The sequence below is a fragment of the Ranitomeya variabilis genome, chromosome 5, assembly GCF_051348905.1.
Source record: "Ranitomeya variabilis isolate aRanVar5 chromosome 5, aRanVar5.hap1, whole genome shotgun sequence".
In the NCBI taxonomy this organism is placed as follows: Eukaryota; Metazoa; Chordata; class Amphibia; order Anura; family Dendrobatidae; genus Ranitomeya; species Ranitomeya variabilis.
In genome coordinates this window covers 75,300,296-75,310,203 of record NC_135236.1, presented here as the reverse complement: position 1 = coordinate 75,310,203, position 9,908 = coordinate 75,300,296, and positions in this window count along the sequence as shown.

The following is a 9,908-nucleotide window of genomic DNA, read 5'->3' as shown; positions in this document are numbered from 1 at the left end:
CAGCACAGCTGCACCTTCCCCATTGAGGTGCAGCCCGTCCCTAGCGTAGAGCCTGTAGCCAACTGAGAAGTCGGCCCAGTTCTGCAGGAACCCAAACCCCTCCTTCCTACACCAATTCTTGAGCCACTTATTAACCTCCCTAATCTCCCGTTGCCTCTCTGGCGTGGCACAGGCAGTATTTCGGAAAATACCACGTTGGAGGTCCTTGCTTTCAGCTTGCAGCCTAATTCCCTGAAATCATCTTTAAGGACCTTCCACCTACCTCTAACTTTGTCATTTGTGCCAATGTGCACCATGACCGCCTCGCCTCCTCCTCGCCTCGGGTCCTCGCCAGCCCCTCCCAGTAATCTGTCCACCCGATCAGCGATGTGTCGGACTCGAGCGCCAGGTAGGCAGCACACCGTCCGACGATCCCTGTCTTTGTGACAGATTGCCCTATCTGTTCCCCTAATAATTGAGTCCCCCACTACCAGCACCTGTCTGGCCTGCCCTGCTCTCCTATTTCCCTCCTTACTGGAGCAGTCACTCCTCCGGCTTTCAGAGGACATGCCTGGTTGCAGCAGTGCTACCCCTGTACTGGCACCCCCCTCATCTGCCAACTTAGCAAACTTATTGGGGTGTGCCAGATCAGGACTAGCCTCCCTGGCACTCTTCCCTCTACCCCGCCTTCTGTCTGTCACCCAGCTAACTGCCACACTGTCCTGCAGCTCCATCCTACCATCCCCCTCCTCATCTATCCCATTGAGCGTCTGCTCTGTGAGCAGAAGACTCCTCTCCATATTGTCTATGGATCTCAGTGTTGCCAGCTGCACATTTAGATCCAGTATCTGGGTTTCCAAATGCACAATGTGCTCACATCTCGCACAGCAGTATGCACCCTCGACCGGCTGGTCAAGGACTGCATACATGTGGCAAGATGTACACTGGATGGCATTAACAATTGTGGAGCACATTTCCTAATGGGGATTGCACCACACAGAAACGTTAAATAAAAATAAATACAAAGTATTAATTTAAAAAAAAAAAAAAAAAAAAAAAAAAACAGAAGCAATTTCTCCCTTGGAAACTCCCTGATTCCAAAGTCACTGAATCACAAGTCACACACTTACCGCCGTTCACACTTACGCTCAGGTCACACTCAGCTCACTCACACTCGCTATGCTGAAGATTTATAGATTTTTTTTTTTCCTCTAGCTCCCCTCAACAGCAATCCACCTTGCTGTTCAGATGCACTTCCAAAAAAAGCAGGCGAGACTGGTGGGGTTTCAGCACTACGGGAGGACGCTCCCCGGTTGGTAGTGCATTACCAGCGTTGCTGCACTGTGTGGATCACGGATCTTCCAAGGACGGTCTGCAGCAGCCAAGTGTCCCAAGTAGACACGTCAGTTCACAACAGCGAGGTAGGTGACTGAGATTCATTCCTAGTCACAGTTCCTCCTGCTAGCGCGGCACCTGTTTATTGATTTTGAATTTGATTATTGGTTGGCAGGGTTGCACACTACGTGCCAAGGTGCCTGCAGCTTTAGTTTCGGGCCAGTACATAGCGCCAGTGTGTTACTTTACAGTGTCTGGTTTTCATCATTTGTTATAGCTTTTTTTGTGGAATTGTGGCAAGCAGAAAAAAAAGGATATTTGGCGTTCTTGAGTTGTTTCTGTTTATGGTGTTTACTGATCGAGTTAATTGTTTTTATAGATTGATAGATCGGACTTTTCTGAACCCAGCAATACCAAATATGTGTTGTTTTTTATTTTTTAAATATATTTATTTTCAATGGGATAAAATGGGGTGATTTGAACTTTTAGGAATTTTTTAAAAAAATGTGTTACCTTTCACTGGTACAGTTAGTCCCCTTAGAGGACATGAAGATGCGATCATCCGATCGCATGTGCTATTATATACAGTGATGCCACAGCATCACTGCATATAGCAGAAATCATGGTCTCCTTTAAAGCCTGGCTACAGGAAGAAGACCCCTGGCTGTCATGACAACCCATTGGCGACCCACGATCACATCATGGGCGCCAATGGGTGAGAGAATGATGCGCACGCATGTTGGCATGTATTACATGCTGCTGTCAGAGATTGAGAGTGGCATTTAACACGCGCCATACATGTAAGGCAGATGTCGTAAAGGTGTTAATTACCTGAGGACCCCTTCACCACTGTGTCACCCAATATCCTGTGGGCCCCCTCCCCCACAGTGTCACCCAATGTCCTGTGGGCCCCCTCCCCCACTGTTTCACCTCTATTTTCCTGTGGGACCCCTCCCCCACTATTTCACCTCTATTTTCCTGTGGGACCCCTCCCCTACTGTGTCACCCAATATGCTGTGGGCCCCCTCCCCCACTGTGTCACACAATATGCTGTGGGCCCCCTCCCCCACTATTTCACCTCTATTTTCATGTGGGTCCCCACCCCCACTGTGTCACCCAATATTCTGTGGGCCCCCTCCCCACTGTTTCACCTTTATTTTCCTGTGGGCCCCTCCCCCACTATTTCACCTCTATTTTCTTGTGGGACCCCTCCCCTACTGTGTCACCCAATATGCTGTGGGAGCCCTCCCCCACTGTGTCACCCAATATCCTGTGGGCCCCCTCCTCCACTATTTCACCTCTATTTTCCTGTGGGTCCCATCCCCCACTATTTCACCTCTATTTTCCTGTGGGTCCCATCCCCCACTATTTCACCTCTATTTTCCTGTGGGCTCCCTCCCCTACTGTGTCACCCAATATGCTGTGGGCCCCCTCCCCCACTATTTCACCTTTATTTTCCTGTGGTCCCCGTCCCCCACTGTTTCACCTCTATTTTCCTGTGGGCCCCCACTATTTCACCTCTATTTTCCTGTGGGCCCCCTCCCCTACTGTGTCACCCAATATTCTGTGGGCCCCTCCCCCACTATTTCACCTATAATTTTCTATGAGCCTGCTCAGAGAGGGAAAGGGGAGCCACAGGAAAATAGAGGTGGTTGATACAATAGGGGAGGGGGCCCACAAGAAAATTTGAATATCACTGTGGGCCCCCTCCCCTGTGTCACCTTTAGGTTGCACTGGCCCCCTCCCCTAACTGTCTCTGTGGCTGGAGATCTAGTCAGGGTGCAGGCATCATAACTATTTATGTACTTACAGACACACTGACTGCAGCCATCCCTCTGTTCCTCTGTGTACACTATATGGCCCTGCTGTGTGCTGCTTAGGTAGGACAGCTGACCAATCACAGCACAGCTCCATGCTTGAGCTGTGCTGTGAGCTCACACAAAGAAATCTAACGCTGATTGGCTGAATTGCAGCCAATCAGCGTTTACACTGCTGTCCAGGGCTTTGTTGTTGAAGAGGAGCAGAGATACGCAGCACAGGAGACAGGTGACTGCGGCCCGATCAGCTGTTGTGTGCCTGTCTCCTCTCAGACTCAGCCTCACAGTCAGCTGTTCCTCTGACTGTGCTGGCTGAAGTGAGGGTCAGCACTCTGCACACACAGCTCCTGGCAGAGTAATGGCAGCTGCAGCAGGTGATGTGAAGGAGCTGCTCCTGCACTTCCCATCACCTGTGCAGTCTGCCAGCCGCTGCCAGCTATATAATATAGTGCGCACTGCTCGGCACAGCTATGAGCATGCAGGGCAGGCACAAAGGAAGGAGGCAGGGGCTGGGGGCGGGGCCCACCGGAGGATTCTCCGGTGTCCCGGTGCCCCAGTCCGACCCTAGCACCACTGTAAATGCAGGGGAAAAAAATGGAGATCGGCATTATTTCAGCACAGATCTATCCCCCGCCCCCCCTCCGCCCACTATACACTGAAACAGTCTATTAACATTGATAAACAGTTTTAATGTGAAAATCAAGCTAGGCTTTTGGTGAACGAACAGTTATTGAACAGAAACTCGAACAGCCGAATTTTAAGCAAATTGTTCGAGTTCTTCGAACGACTCAAACACCGCCCAAAACAGCTCGAATTTGAAATTGGCAAATAGTTCGACTTGAACACCGCTCATCTCTACCTGGAATGACCTGGAGAATCATAATGGCAGGTCAGTTTTAGCATTTAGTAAACATGCTAAAATAAAAATTTCAAAAAAACTATTGTGGAATTGCACTTTTGTTGCAATTTCACAGCATTTAGAATTTTTTTTTCCTGTTTTCCAGTACACTATATGGTAAAACCAATGATGTCATTCAAATGTACAACTCGTCTTCCAAAAAACAAACCATCACATGGCCATAATGGCCAAACAATAACAAAAGTTATGGCTCTGGGAAGAAGGGTAGCTAAAAACAGAAACGCAAAAATGGAAAATGGCCCTGGGGTGAAGGGGTTCAATTAGAGCGAAGCCTCAGACAAGCCTGCATACTGTCACCATTTATCTTCAATTTATATGCAGAAGCTATATTCAGGAAGGGTGTACTTGCTGAAAATGAAGGAATAAAAAATGTTGGACGAACCATCAACAATTTTATATACCCAGACAATACAACATTTATAGCAACAAACGTAGATGGAATGAAGTAATTAATACGGAATGTCAAGACGGAAAACTTGAACATGGAACTGCTCCTCAACACAAAGAAGACAAAGATATTGACTACTGCCAGGTACTACTGAGACACATTTGAGATGGACTTGACAAACTGGAAGTTGTGAAGGACTTCAACCTACTCGGATCAATGATCACTCAAGAATCAGCAACAACACCAGAAATCAATAGAAGAATAGCTATGAGCAAATAAAAAATGAAGTCACTGGACAAGGTCTTCAAATTAAGGAACATTTCACTGGTGACAAAGGCACGGCACGTACATAGTCTAGTCTTTTCTGTAGTAACATATGGATGTGAAACCTGGATGATTAAGAAAAAAGGCAGAAGAAGAATTGGTGCCTTCAAAATGTGGCGCTGGAGAAGGATGTTGTCAATACCATGGATGGCCAGAAGAACATATCAATTTTGGAACAAATCAAGCTAAACATATAACTCACAGCAATTATCATCAAGCTAGAACTTGCCTAGAAGAAAGCAATCACTGGAGAAGAACATCATGGTCAGAGGAATAGAAAGAACGAGGTGAAGAGGAAGACCAACAACCTGCTGATTAGATACTATCAAGACAATGGTGGGGAAGACTCTGATGGACCTATCTAAACCACAAGATCTTTCCTCCATCCAGTCGACAAGGCCCGAGATCGAGCTGAAGGCTGATAATACATAGATTTTGTATTAATTTAGGGTAAATGTTAAGATTGATTTTTAGAAGGGAAGAATGGATCAAAAATATTTAGACTTGAACCAGCACCTATTATTATTATTTATTATTATAGCGCCCTTTATTCCATGGCGCTTTACATGTGAGGAGGGGTATACATAATAAAAACAAGTACAGTACAATACAAGTCACAATGGTACAGGAGGAGAGAGGACCCTGCCCGCGAGGGCTCACAATCTACAAGGGATGGGTGAGGATACAGTAGGTGAGGGCTGGTCGTGTAGTGGCTTGGTCGAGCGGATGCGTTTTAAACGCTGCGGATTTAAACGCAAATGTGAAAGTAGCCTAATAGAGTTGATGATGATCTGTAGAAAGTCTCTACGTGGTCTGCATAGAAACACTTCCATATAGTAGAACGCACCCATAGTTAGTGCTTTGTAGTAAAGTGTAAAGTAATATTGAGCAATCACAGGATATGACATGGTTGTGACTACATTTCTACTCAGAATGCGGTGACAACCATAGACCGCTTTAACCCTTTATCAATCGATGAAAAGTGTTTGTTTTTTGTCTCCCATCATTTTTAAGAATATTAACAAAAGTCCTCTGGTCCTGCCATAAGTGAAAGCCAGCAAAAATCTAAATTCCTGCAGTCTATTGAAGTCTATGGAGAGCAGAGGCAGGAACACAGAGATAGAAGGTGCAGTAGTTTTCTACCAATCGTTTATCTTACACCCCATGTCTGAATTTACATTTACACTGCTGAGTACTGCAATGAAATGTCCTCCACGCTGTTCCTTCTGAAAATCTAATAGGGGATAGCAGGAATCATTAAATAAAAAACGATATACTCTACATTGTTTGTACCTCACATTGCATAACAAAAAGACAAAAGGAAAATATTTAGAAATCATCAAAGGCGCCACTAACCCCTAGGCGACAAGTATGTACAGTGGGGCAAAAAAGTATTTAGTCAGTCAGCACTAGTGCAAGTTCCACCACTTAAAAAGATGAGAGGCATCTGTAATTTACATCATAGGTAGATCTCAACTATGGGAGACAAACTGAGAAAAAAAAATCCAGAAAATCACATTGTCTGTTTTTTTATCATTTTATTTGCATTTTATGGTGGAAAATAAGTATTTGGTCAGAAACAAACAATCAAGATTTCTGTCTCTCACAGACCTGTAACTTCTTCTTTAAGAGTCTCCTCTTTCCTCCACTCATTACCTGTAGTAATGGCACCTGTTTAAACTTGTTATCAGTATAAAAAGACACCTGTGCACACCCTCAAACAGTCTGACTCCAAACTCCACTATGGTGAAGACCAAAGAGCTGTCAAAGGACACCAGAAACAAAGTTGTAGCCCTGCACCAGGCTGGGAAGACTGAATCTGCAATAGCCAACCAGCTTGGAGTGAAGAAATCAACAGTGGGAGCAATAATTAGAAAATGGAAGACATACAAGACCTCCCTCGATCTCCCTCAATCTGGGGCTCCATGCAAAATCCTACCCCGTGGGGTCAGAATGATCACAAGAACGGTGAGCAAAAATCCCAGAACCACGCGGGGGGACCTAGTGAATGAACTGCAGAGAGCTGGGACCAATGTAACAAGGCCTACCATAAGTAACACACTACGCCACCATGGACTCAGATCCTGCAGTGCCAGACGTGTCCCACTGCTTAAGCCAGTACATGTCCGGGCCCGTCTGAAGTTTGCTAGAGAGCATTTGGATGATCCAGAGGAGTTTTGGGAGAATGTCCTATGGTCTGATGAAACCAAACTGGAACTGTTTGGTAGAAACACAACTTGTCGTGTTTGGAGGAAAAAGAATACTGAGTTGCATCCATCAAACACCATACCTACTGTAAAGCATGGTGGTGGAAACATCATGCTTTGGGGCTGTTTCTCTGCAAAGGGGCCAGGATGACTGATCCGGGTACATGAAAGAATGAATGGGGCCATGTTTCGTGAGATTTTGAGTGCAAACCTCCTTCCATCAGCAAGGGCATTGAAGATGAAACGTGGCTGGGTCTTTCAACATGACAATGATCCACAGCACACCGCCAGGGCAACGAAGGAGTGGCTTCGTAAGAAGCATTTCAAGGTCCTGGAGTGGCCTAGCAAGTCTCCAGATCTCAACCCTATAGAAAACCTTTGGAGAGCGTTGAAAGTCCGTGTTGCCAAGCGAAAAGCCAAAAACATCACTGCTCTAGAGGAGATCTGCATGGAGGAATGGGCAAACATACCAACAACAGTGTGTGGCAACCTTGTGAAGACTTACAGAAAACGTTTGACCTCTGTCATTGCCAACAAAGGATATATTACAAAGTATTGAGATGAAATTTGTTTCTGACCAAATACTTATTTTCCACCATAAAATGCAAATAAAATGATAAAAAAACAGACAATGTGATTTTCTGGATTTTTTTTTCTCAGTTTGTCTCCCATAGTTGAGGTCTACCTATGATGTAAATTACAGATGCCTCTCATCTTTTTAAGTGGTGGAACTTGCACTAGTGCTGACTGACTAAATACTTTTTTGCCCCACTGTATACAGTTCCAATGCCAAGTACTTAGCTCTTCCAACTGTACATATACAAAGCTGGGAACAAGCTCAGGTGTTGTGCTTGGCTTTAGCAGCCATTTTTCTTCAACAGACTCCATTTAAAGGGTTTGTCTCATTCTCATAGGTGTGTAAAAATTCAAAGTGCATGTAAAAATGAGAAACATTGCTATTTCACAGTTATTAAAAATCGTATCCGTTTTGAAGAATGGAGGAATTTTTAGCTCTGTAGTTTACCCATCGTTGCCCGAGTTACCAGTCACTTCTGCAGTTTCAGAGGTGGTCTGTCTCTTAGGCAAAGTACTATCATCTCTGGCTGCTTGACGGCAGCTGTGAGAACCACCTCTTATGTGCCGACATCCGCAGCTCTTTTTTTTTTATTACCCGGCCTAGCATGACTTCATCGTTGCGGAGAGACAAAAGTGTGATGATTGGCTAATCAATAGAGGAGCTGCAGTTTCCATCGAGTATGAGGCTGTTCTCAAGGCACTGATTCCCAGTGACTGTAGACTTGTGAATCCTTCCAGCGCACACTGTTTGCTGTGAGGATTCTCCGCTGTCAGCGCTGGGAACAGCCGTCACATGACTGCAAGAATGCGATATCCAAACTCCTGGCCATAACCTGACTAGCCTCATGCAATTTACTAATATTGAGCATGGGAAAAACAGTCTAGTCCGGTTCTGGCCAGGAGTTTGGCCATAACCTGACTAGCCTCATGCAATTTACTAATATTGAGCATGGGAAAAACGGTCTAGTCCGGTTCTGGCCAGGAGTTTGCATATCATATACTTGGGTTGACAGCGTAGAATCCTCACGGCTCTAAGACCATGCACTGGGAAGATTCACAAGTCTGCAGTCACAGAGAGTGACTGCATGCTTGTCATTTTAGACCAGATAACACCTTTAATCCCTTCACAACATATGACGCACTTATAATTGTTGATAAGGAAATACAGTATGTTCTCAGTTGTAGACACTGTTTTAATAAGTTTCAAGGTCGGCCCGCGACTTTGTCCAAATTTTTAATTTTGGCCCTCTGTGTATTTGATTTTGACATCCCTGTCTTAGACAGAATAATGAAACTCCACATGAACAGAGCTTTATTTGCTTGTTGCCGGGGAAATCTGTTTGGGGTAAAAATACGAGGGACATCATTAAAGATATTCCCTGACCCACTTCTATTTATCACAGGACGCTGAAACTGCACATGTGTAATGATATTAGTCCCTATAGGTTTCGTGCCAATTTGCATCTCTGAACTGATAAGGGTCTTGATTTTACAGGTGGTGAAGTGGTGTGAGGTTTGATAATGAACCCAGTGGACTACAGAGCAGTCATCAAGTTCTTTTACTTGAAAGGCCTCACACCAAAGGAGGTGTTTTTTGAGATGAAAGAGGTTTATGGTGATGATTCTGTGACACCCCAGGTTCCTGGTTGTCACAGTGGGATTGCTTTCCTCATGTGGAGAGTGATGTCACTCTTGGAAGCGAGGAAGGATCTCTTTTATCAGGTAATCACAAGAATGCAACATGTTCATACTCCAGGCCAGAAAGGGAAGCTTTGATCCAGTTTGTGGGTGGCTCCCCTATATATATTTTGGTCTGGAGGGAAAGTTAGTCTGCCAGAAACAGGAACTAAAGCCAGTTAGTCTGTCGGGAGAGACAGAAGAGAGAGGACGAGAGGGGCCGTGCAGCCATGAGGGTGCTGCAGCTCCTGAAAGGAAAGAGATAGAAAGGAAAGCAGAACAAGCTGTAGAGAGCGGGAAGGGGAAGTGAAGCACAGGAGAGTGAAGAGCTGGTGGGGTAGCTGTTATGACCTGGTGGTTAAGGAGTAACACTGATATGACCTGGTGGTTAAAACGAAACATGAGACAAGCTCTGAGGAGGTGGTAACTTTACTGACCGCAACCCTAATCCTAACGCCAACACTAGAAATAGCCGTGGAGCGTTCCTATCGCTCCCTAGACGCCTCGTCACAGCCTAAGAACTAACTACCCCTAAAGATGAAACAGAAAACTATCTTGCCTCAGAGAAATTTCCCAAAAGGAAAGATAGCCCCCCACATATATTGACTGTTAGTGGAGAGGGAAATTACATACACAGAAATGAAAACAGATTTTAGCAAAGGAGGCCAATTCTAGTCTAGATAGAC